At 45.2% G+C, this 11,258-nt stretch overlaps 1 non-coding gene across 1 annotated transcript; it reads left to right on the forward strand.

The window, feature by feature from the left end:
- Window positions 1-8,504: 8,504 nt before the first annotated feature.
- Window positions 8,505-8,577, forward strand: TRNAG-CCC (transfer RNA glycine (anticodon CCC)). The gene has a single exon. It is a non-coding gene; the product is annotated as a tRNA-Gly (tRNA).
- Window positions 8,578-11,258: the final 2,681 nt, after the last annotated feature.

The following is an 11,258-nucleotide window of genomic DNA, read 5'->3' on the forward strand; positions in this document are numbered from 1 at the left end:
CTGGACCTCCCAGCTACAACCTCAGGTTGGTCCTCTTCTGAGCCTCACCTGCCCAGTCCAGGTGAGTGGATATGATCCCAAGAATAAGACCAGGAAACTGAAAACAAGACAAAAGTTGGCCTGCTTCATGGACAGGCTGCCCATAATGTAGGAGATGGAACTGGGCCTCTGGGCATGCGGAGGCTGATGGGTAACCATGGGATAAAGATGGGTAACCTTTAGGGGAGGGCACTGTCAGTCACGATGGATAGCATCCCACCATCCTAACACAGGGGTAGCTCCACCAGTGTGTTCGTATGTTCAGTTGCTCAGTCGTGCCTGACTCTGCAACCCCATGGACTCTAGCCTGCCAGGCTACTCTACCATGCTTATCTCTAAAGTGAGGGTGTTAAATGAGACATTCTTGAAGAACATTTCCTCTTTAACATTATCTATCTTTATGATTATGAACTGTGGTGCTAGAGAAGACTGTTGAGAATCCCTGGGACTGCAAGCAGATCAAACTAGTCCATCCTAAAGGAAATCAACCCTGAATATCCATAGGAAGGACTGATGTTGAAGCTGAAACTCCAATGCTTTGGCCACTTGGTATGAAGAGCTGACTCACTAGAGAATACCCTGATGTTTGAAAAGATTGAGGGCAGGGGGGGAAGGGGACAACAGAGGATGAGATGGTTGGATGGCCTCACCAACTTGATGGACATGAGTTTGTGCAAGCTCTGGGAGATGGTGAAGGACAGGGAAGCCTGGCGTGCTGCAGTCCATGGGGTTGGGGTAGCAAAGAGTCGGACATGATTGAGTGACTGAATGATAACAACAAATCCTTATGATTCTATTTATTGAGCCTCTTCTGTAACCAGAACTGTGCTAGCTCTTGAAGAAGGCACATAGGATAATCATGGTGGTGGTGGTGATGGTAGCCGCTCACATTTATTGAGTCTTCACGATGTGCCCGGTGCGGTACAAAGATCAATTCGTTCAATCTTCAGAAATAACCATGGGGTCAATACCATTGTGTATTATCCCATTTGACAGATGAGGAAACTGAGGCCAGAGAGGTTACCTAACTTACCCAAGTTCATACAGCTGTTAAGTGACAGACGATGCTCTCAAGATACTAAACTTCTCTCACATTCCAAACAAGGAGACAGACAAATCTACCTGAAACAACATAAGGGAAAATATGATATAGGATTAAATTGTGCAAAACAAATGTTCAACCCCAAAAGCAGGAATCAGCAAACTATGGCACATGGAGCCAACAATCCACTACCTGTTGTTATAAATAAAGTTTTATTGAAACACAGCCACACCCATTTAGTGCGTATTATCTGCGGTGGCTTTCATGCCACATTGGCAAAGCCAAGTGGTTGTGACAGAGATCATGTGTCTATGGGCCTAAAATTATTCACTGCCTCCTCAAAGTTTGCCAACCCCCCTCTCTAATGGTGACCAACTGGCTGGCTGCTTTAATATATTAACAGTGATCACCTTGAAGTAGTTGGATATTTTTACTTCTTTATTCTATTCCCTATTATATGAACTTGTAAAATGATAATGTATTATCTTTACAGACAGAAAAGAAAATGTCACCAAGAGAACCCTTCTCTATATTTGTATAGAATCATGAACTTCTGGTCCATAGTAAACCTCTGCTCTCTCCACCAGTTCCACTTACTGCCAACTCTGGAGTGAAATCTGATGGTCCTTGAAGCTGCCCTTCTTACTGACCCAGGAGACCAGAGCCCACCTTTGGAGGCTGAGACAGGGGCACCAAGCCCCAAGGAGGCCTTCTGTGGAGATGCTGAAGAAAAGTGTTCCCTTCCCAACCATCTGCAAAGAAATTACCCATGAAACCAACTCTAACCATGCTTTTAAAAACTCCTTCCATCCAAGTCATAATATTTTTGGAGTGAGATTTACTTTACAATATTTCAGTAACTGCAGTGTTGCAACTAGGAGTTCTTTGTAGCTGGTCTCAGGGGCTTTCCTGGGACGTTGCACTTAATGAGGTTTATAATTCAATAAAACTACATCTGCATCTTTAATTATGCCTAACATTTAATCTTCATTGCTCCGCTTGAATTGGAAGAGCTAAAATTAGGTCCGCTGTAGTTTAATCTGATAATAAACATCCATGACATTTAGAGCAAAAATGTACTCATTTCATTAGAGTGACCGACACATTTACCATTTGCCTGAACTGAACAAATATTCTCAACAGTTCCTCCAACTGTAATGGAGAACATTGTTTTAAGCTATCCCCTGTAGACTCCTGGAACTCTGGAGCTGACAAGGACCTTGGAGGTTAAGCAGTCTAAGCACTACTTTTCACACAAGGGCACTGAGGCTCAGAGAGCTGAAGTCATTTGTCCAACATCACACAGCAAGTTAGCAAATAGAGGATATTGCAGGAAATAAGACCCAGGACTCTTGGATCCCTGCCCAGTGATCTATTTGCCATTCCTCTATTGCTATGCTTGCATATACAGCTATAGTAGGACACAATTACTTATTGGCCAAGACTCCCTCTGGGCAATCACCACCAGCCTTTTTTATGGAATGCAGACAAGATGTCATTCAAGTACCTATACTGAGCATCATGCCCCAATCCCAAATTCAAAGCAATAACAAATAAAACATAAAAAGAGAAAATTAATAAAACACACCATCACTGAAAAGAAAATCAGTATTTCCAAGGACAAAAACTCAATAAAACAAAACATTAAATGAACTGAAGCTTCGAGCTATTTGCCTGCAAATCTAGAAGGAGGCAGAGGTGGTTAGCAGTTTAATTCCACCAGTAACCAAAACTGCCCCATCAAAGACCAAGGATGAAACCCAGGCTCTTTTTTTTTTTTTTTCAGTTTGTGCTTTGGTTTATTGAGTTTTGAAAAACTTTTTCTTTTGTATTGGTGTATATCCAATTAACAATGTTGTGACAGTTTCAGGTGAACAGCAAAGGGACCCAGCCATACATACACATGTATCCATTCTCCTCCAAAGTCCCCTCCCATCCAGGCCACCACAGAACATTGAGCAGAGTTCCATGTGCTGGACAGTAGGCCCTTGTCAACTATCCATTTTAAACACAGCAGTGTGTATGTGTCCATCTCAAACTCCCCAACTATCCCTCTCCCCCATTCCACCCCCCCCACCCCCCCACAATCATAAGTTTGTTCTCCAAGTCTGTGACAAGACCCAGGCTCTTTGATTTAAGCTGAGACAGAGGCTAAAAAATTAGGGAACGACACAGCTAGGCAATCACAATGTGGCAAGCATCATAGTAATAATTAATAATAATAATTCAGGCAAGAATCATTAGTAGATGCTAAAACCTGTGGATAAAAATTTGAGGATAAACAAGATATTTACATAGTCTTTGAAACTTCCCCAGAAAATGCTAATTACTTACAAAGAGGAAGCTATTAACTATGAAAGTGGAGAAGGCTTACGGACACCACCTGGACCAGGTGGCCAAAGTTCACAACAGCAGCGGTGGCACAAACAAGAACACAGCATCACTTTTTGGACTCTTTCCACTTCACCAGGCTTTGTATTTTGCCTTTGACTCATTCTCACTGTAAACCCATCTGTTCTCTGCTTCCACATTATCTTGAACCATCATCTCTTATAAGGCAGGGATTGGTCTGCTTCATTTATCTGGAAGGAGCTGGTCAAGAGACAGATGTTTCTGATTCCTCACAAGGGTTTTTACACCTAATTTCTCATTGACCCTCATAGTCTGAAAATTAAGGAAAACTTATTTTTCTCCCATTAAAAAAAAATCCAAAAAATATGCACAGAGAGGTTAAGCCACTAGCCCAAAGTCACACAGCCAGCAAGTGGCTGAGCCCATATCTCCTGGGTCCAATGGTGAGATACTGCAGTACATGTGGCAGTTGACTCCCCAACCACATCCCCCTCTCCCACTGTGTGGCCGCAGTTCAGTTTCAGGGACTGACCCTGCCTCCAGGTGGGCCCCACTTCAGTTCAGTCAGTTCAGTCTCTCAGTCATATCTGACTCCTTGCAACCCCATGGACTGCAGCATGCCAGGCTTCCTTGTCCATCACCAACTCCTGGAGCTTGGTCAAACTCATGTTCATAGAGTTGGTGATTCCGTCCAACCATCTCATCTTCTGTCATCCCCTTCTCCTCCTTCCTTCAATCTTTCTCCAGCATCAGGGGCTTTTCCAATGAGTCAGTTCTTTGCATCAGGTGGCCAAAGTACCAGAGTTTCAGCTTCAGCATCAGTCTTTCCAATGAATATTCAGGGCTCATTTCCTTTAGGATGGATTGGTTGGATCTCCTTGCAGTCCAAGGCACTCTCAAGAGTCTTCTCCAACACCACAGTTCAAAAGTACCAATTCTTCGGTGCTCAGCTTTCTTTACAGTCCAACTCTCACATCCATACATGACATCAGAGGGCAGGCAGAATGAAAACCACAATCACAGAAAACCGATCTGATCACATAAACTACAGCTTTGTCTAACTCAGTGAAACTATGAGCAATGCCGTGTAAAGCCACCGAAGACGGACGGGTCATGGTTGAGAGTTCTGACAAGACATGGTCCAAATGGCAAACCACTTCAGTATTCTTGCCTTGGGAACCCCATGAACAGTATGAAAAGGGCTCCACTTAGTTAGTGCCCATCATGAAAGCCCATCTCTCTTCTTCAGCAGTTGAAGCAAGAGCTCAGGCCTAAGCTGATCAGCACGTGCCATTCTCCTTGGTCTGGGGAACAGTTCTAGCCAATGAGACATGATAAGAAGTCTGTTGGGAGTTTCAATTCTTATGCTTCCTTACTTTGAAGAACAAGATTAGGAAGCTTCTCTCTCTTCCTAAGATAAATACAGAAGAAGGTAAATCAGCTTGCTGCTGGCAGCAGTTCTACAAAGAAGGGAACCAGCTCTAGAACTAAACTAACACTGTGGATGGTGGAAGAGAGAAGAATAAAGGACCAAGCATCCGTGATGACCTTGTGAAGTGCAATGTCAGACAATCTTGAAACCACATTAAGTTGGGTCATCTGATCATTGCAATCAAAAGCATCTTCCTGGGGCTTCCCTGGTTGCTCAGCTGTAAAGACTCCACCTGTCAATGCAGGAGACACAGGTTCAATCCCTGATCCAGGAGGATCCTACACGCAGGAGAGCAACTAAGCCCGTGCACCACAACTATTGACCCTGCACTCCAGAGCCTGGGAGTCACAAGTGCTGAAGCCCTTGCAGCTAGACCCGGTGCTCTGCAGCAAAAGAAGTCACCGAATGAGAAGCCTGCGCACGGCAACTGGAGAGGAGCCCCCGCTCACTGCAAACCAGAGAAAATTCAAGCGCAGCAAAGAAGACCCAGCACAGCCATAAAAAAAAATAAATAAAAATTATTCATTAAAAAAAAGCACCCTTCTGGTTACAGGCCCCCTCTTCCCTAAGGCAGCCTGGCAAATGTGGAGCCCAGCAGTCCAAGTGTGCCATTAAGCCCCAAGGCAATAATGACACCTGCCTCATCAGCCCCCATACTCCCCCGCTGTCCTCAAATGGCTGTTTGTTGACACTGCCTCTCTTGAGCTGCTTTAACTTCGCAGGGAAGGCGGTTCTATGGTGCTGTGAGTCATCCTTCCAAGAAGCAGCCTTCATGCTAAGGCAGGGTGAAGATGCGTTTGTTCCCAGTACCCACTGCCCCTTCTCCTCCCCCACAAAGGGCAGCTTTCCTCCGGAATCCATGCACATGCAGCTTCTTCCTCACTGAACCAGCAGGTCCCAGGCCTGTTGCTTGCTGCTTCCAGTTATTCGCTTGGAATCAGAGCCGCTGGGAAGTCAAAACCAGCCTTACTCTACCAGCGTGAAAAGAAGACACAGAAGCAGCCTTTTGGCTTCACAGAGGGAAGGATCTGGGATTTTTCTCCTCTTCCTATGAACATCAGGGCTCCTGCCTACATGGGTCTCTGATTACACAGCCATTTGGAAATTCTGTGAATTGGAAGCAGCACTGTCATTGGCTTCCTACAAAGAAGAGGCAGCGGGAGAAGTCTTCCGGCAGAGGGACACAGGGGCAGCCATCTGGCTGGAAGTCACTGTATGTACAGAAGTTGTCGCCTCCCTTCAGGTGGTGAGGAGCAATGTGCTAGGGAAGGGGTGCTAACGACCAAGGGCATGCTTGACACCACGTATTAATCAGGATTTTATTTTATTTTTTATTTTCTGTATTTTATAATGCTTTAGAAAGCATTGTAAGGGACAGAGACTGACCCTCCCGGGCCTGGCTAATTCCTAAAGACAGTGAAAAACTTCGCTTCAGTATGCTGTTCTGTGCCAACCAACCAACCCAAAGCCCATACCTCTGCCCCCTCCTTTATCTAACTTTCTCATACCGCGCTGATGTTTCCCCTGTCCTAAATGATCCCCAGGCCAGGTGCCAGACACATAGAGACCACCGTTATAGCCCAGAGCCCACTCACATTATTCAGACTATAAAATCCTGGTAATGGTTTAGACACTAAGTCATGTCCGACTCTTTGGGACCTCAAGGACTGTAGCTCACCAGGCTCCTCTGTCCACAGGATCGTCCAGGCAATGGAGCGGATTGCCATTGCTTTCTTTAGGGGATCTTCCCGACCCAGGGAACGAACCCCGGACTCCTGCATTGCAGGTGGATTCTTCACTGACTGAACTACCAGGGAAGCCAGCCATAATACAATCCTAAACTTGTTCAAAGTGGCCAGCCATGTCTGCCCACTCCTTCCCATGGAAACCTCAACAAAGGCTCTGGCCCTGCCCTCTCTTCCCTTCTTCACTCCTGACATACCCAGGTGCTTCCCCAGGTGACCTGCAGAGCATGGTGTGTCTCCTGCTTTGGGGAACTGTGGGTAATAAACTCTTCTTTTAAGGCAATTAAGTTTCCATGTCTGTCATCTTACCATATCTGATTAAGCCAGATCAGACAGCAAGAGGAAGAGAGCACGATGGTGGGTAATGCCTGCCACACTGCAAAGCAGGAATTATTAGCTCCATTTTCCATGTGCATAAAGTGAAGCTCAGACAGTTGCGTAACTTGCTGGTGTTGATTAACAGGGAATACTGATCATGAGCTAAGGGTGCTGCAGTCAACTTCTTTTTTTATAGAGATATATGAAATTTTAGAAATACTGTTATTTGGTGGGAGAGTTTAATACTATGCATCAAAATTTTAAACTTTTATTTTAGGAGAGAAATTTCTTAGGCTTAGTTAGTAGAGATGAAATATGTTATGTGAGTCCATTCAGTGGAGCTATTGGGGAAAACTGACAGAATAACTCGCAGGCACTGGCCGTCATCACTACATCAAATCTCCTGGGCTTTTTGTTTACATTCTTACAACCTCAAGAGAAGGCAAGCCAAGTTGGAATGAGGCCAGCGGAGCAGAGGGTCCAGCTGAGACTGAACTTGCAGTCCCTCTCCAGGGTATCCCAGTGACAAAACAGGCCGCCCCCAGCATGTCAGTGATGTGATCACATAAGGAAAACCACATGCAGGAAGTAAACATTCATTAGAGGAAGAGCAACACATGGTCTTGCTGTGACTCATATCTGGCCTGGGGACCAGCAGCAACGGCATCACTCATGATGTTAGAGACGCAGACTCTCCAACCGCATCCCAGACTCCGCGAACCGGAATCTGCAAGTTAACAAGATCGTCGGATGCTTCACATGCAAGTCATAGTTTGGAAAGCTCTAGTCTTTATAGTAGGAGAAGGCAATGGCACCCCACTCCAGTACTCTTGCCTGGAGAATCCCATGGATGGAGGAGCCCCGTAGGCTGCAGTCCATGGGGTCGCTAAGAGTCGGACACGACCGAGCGACTTCACTTTCACTTTTCACTTTCATGCATTGGAGAAGGAAATGGCAACCCACTCCAGTGTTCTTGCCTGGAGAATCCCAGGGACGGGGGAGCCTGGTGGGCTGCCGTCTATGGGGTCACACAGAGTTGGACACGACTGAAGCGACTTAGCAGCAGCAGTCTTTATAGTTCCACACTTGAGAATGGGGGACAGTGGGGAGACGATTAGGATGTGATTGAAGGATGAGATCAGAGATGGACTGAAGCTGCAACTGGAAGGACTTGTGCTGAGTCTGTGTGTATGGTGCCTCTTTGGAACCACAGACCCGATAGAGCTCCCATTGCTTTCCTGGTGAGGTTGTCAGGGCATCACCAGCTCATCCTGGATAATCCTCTGTCATGGTAAGGGTGGTGCTGTCTTGTGCATTATGGGCTTCTTTAAAAACCAATGTACACTTTCTCCCAGCACACCTCGTGGCCTGTCTTCTGCAACAGCCACCCTGCCTTTAGACCTGTTATCTTTACTTTCCATCCCCTTCCCAACCAGCCTGTCTTCTGCACAACCCCCTGGCTTGCTTCCATCATTCTCCTCTTCACTACCCATCCTGAGTAGCCTCACAAAATCCCAGAAGGTGGTTCTAGTCTCTGGAAACAAATTTGGCTGCATGAATCAGAAAACTAGGGACTTCCCTGGTAGTCCAGTGGCTAAGACTCTGGACTCCCATTGTAGAGGGCCCAGGTTCAATTCCTGGTCAGGGAACTAGATCCCACATGCCACAACCAAGATTGAAGATCCTGCGTGCTGCAACTAAGACCTGGTGCAGACAAATAAATACTTTTTAAAAAAAGGGGGGGGGGAACAAAAATAAAAAGTCTCATAAGTATCCCAGGTCTCAGTTTCCCATATCAAAGTTCTGGAAGTCAGCTGTCCAAGGTTTGTACTACAGTCCCCTTATTCCTCCCACTAGGCTTTGTTTCACAGCTGGGCGTGCACTCTGCTATCAGGTCCAAGACGGCTGCTGTAGCAGGGGCATCATGTGTGTTCCCAGCCCAGAAAGGAGAAAAGGGATGAGACGGGCCTAAATCCACCCTTTAAGGACATTTTCCAGGATCTTGCTGACATTTTGGATGCTGTTGTTATTATTGTTCAGTCACTAAGTCATGTCTGACTCTGTGACCCCGTGGACTGCAGCACACCAGGCTCCCATGTCCTTCACTATCTCCCCAAGTTTGCTCCAAATCATGTCCCTCGAGCTGGTGATGCTATCTAATCACCTCATCCTCTGCCACCCCCTTTTCCTCCTGCCCTCAATCTTCCCCAGCATTAGGGTCTTTTCCAGTGAGTCAGCTCTTCACATCAGGTGGCCAAAGTATTAGAGCTTCAACATCAGTCTTTCCGATAAATATTCAGTGTTGATTTCCTTCAGGATTGACAGGTTTGATCTCCTTGAAGTCCAAGGAGCTCTCAAGGGTCTTCTTCAACACCACAATGTGAAAGCATCAATTCTTCGGCACTCAGCTTTCCTTAGGGTCCAACTTTCACATGCGTACATGACTACTGCAAAAGCCACAGCTTTGACTATATGGATGTAAGAATGTAAAAGACTTTTGATACCATGGTAACAACAAGAAAAACCTGGACAAAAGTTAAAATCTTTCTCAACAGGTCTAGCAAAGAGCAGAAGGAAGACTTGATTAACTGAATTCCAAAACCCCATTCATAGGTGAGCACAGGGCCACAGCAACTGCCCTGCCTGAGAAAGGATGGGCAACCAATCTGGGCACATGGGGCAACACGGAGGGGAGAAATGGTCCAGGAATGAGGAGACCAGCTCAGTCTTAGCTGCCTGTGTAGCTGTCAGGGTTGATTAGAGAAACAAAATTGCTACTATCAGAGAAACAGGGATTAATTTCATGAGTTTGAAAGCTGGGGACCTGGTGAAGCAGACTCACAGGCTATTGCCTCTGTAACTAGTAAAGCCTTAAGTCACCAGAGGTCAGCCCGACTGGCAGCCAGAAAGGAAAATTGAATGTGGGCAAAGGAAAGGACCAATTAGAATCACAAGGATGGACTGAAACTTATGGGGACAAATTGGAATGCACAGCTGTCACTCAAAGTTTCCAGTCTGAATGCTCTGGATGATTTATAGGAAAAGCCAACAGCTTTTGCCTCAGAAGTACAGCTGACCTACAATCAGAGAAGAAGGATAGGCTCTCAAGGGAGCTAGAGAGCTGGTCATCAAGGTAAGCATTCCCATTGTTCTCGCTAACCTTCCAAATGTCTAACAATGGACCTTCAGCTTCACTTCTAACTGCCAGATCTTGTGCAAAATGTCTCCTGGGGCCTCAACTAACCTAGAAGTACAGAGAAGGAAATTCTCGGAAACATAGTTCCCGTTCAGCCAAACTGACAAAGTACAGAGCTGCCGCTGACCATGTGCAGGCTGGCAGGAGGACATCTGAAAGAATTCTAGCAGGAATCTGAAAGAATCCCAAGCACAGAAATAAATTACTCAGCCCAACAATGCTGCTCTGTCAAAGCTGTTGCCAAAGAAGGAAGGAGTCATGAAGAAAGGGCAGGTGAGCAGAGACAATTCTCTTAGTCCCACTCAGCTTCATGATGATCACGGTGGTTGGAATGCACAAAACCAAAAATATCTGAAAGTCTAATCCAATCTTCTCCCAATTCAAATACTGACCAGAGAGAAAAGCTGGAAGACAAATGAGAGTTTACCTTAAAACAGGTAAACTGTCAATCTAATTAAGGCTGCAGCCCAACCAGACTCAAGGAGGAATGACTGATTCAGTCTCTCACACTGTCTGCAAGACAGAGGAGTGGGTTTGCCTGTTCTGAAAAACAAAGCAAAAATATTATACTTTACTCTCCAAACAAAAAAGATTATGAAACATGCAAAGAAGCTAGAATGTGTAACCAAAAGTCAGGAAAATCATAGTCAATAGAAACAGATCCACAGACAAATACTAGTTAATGGATTGACAGATAAGAAATTTAAATCAACTCTTACAAATATATTAGGTTATAGGAAGAGATTAATGTGGTGACTGAATATATGGGCTATTTCAAGATAAAAGGAAAAAAGTTAAAATTGAAAAAATTATCACAATACGTTGTAGGATTTAAAGTGTATGTAAAAGTGAAATATGACAACAACAGCACATAGGATGGGAGAGGAGTAAAGGTTCTTATATTATTCATGAATTTGAGGTGGACTGTGATAAATTATACAGTCAGCAAAAACAAGACTGGGAGCTGACTGTGGCTCAGATCATGAACTCCTTATTGCCAAGTTCAGACTTAAATTGAAGAAAGTAGGGAAGACCACTGGACCATTCAGGTATGACCTAAACCAAATCCTTTATGATTATACAGTGGAAGTGACAAATAGAGTCAAAGGATTAGATCTGACAGAGTGCCTGAAG

This window comes from Capricornis sumatraensis, chromosome 23, assembly GCF_032405125.1.
Source record: "Capricornis sumatraensis isolate serow.1 chromosome 23, serow.2, whole genome shotgun sequence".
In the NCBI taxonomy this organism is placed as follows: Eukaryota; Metazoa; Chordata; class Mammalia; order Artiodactyla; family Bovidae; genus Capricornis; species Capricornis sumatraensis.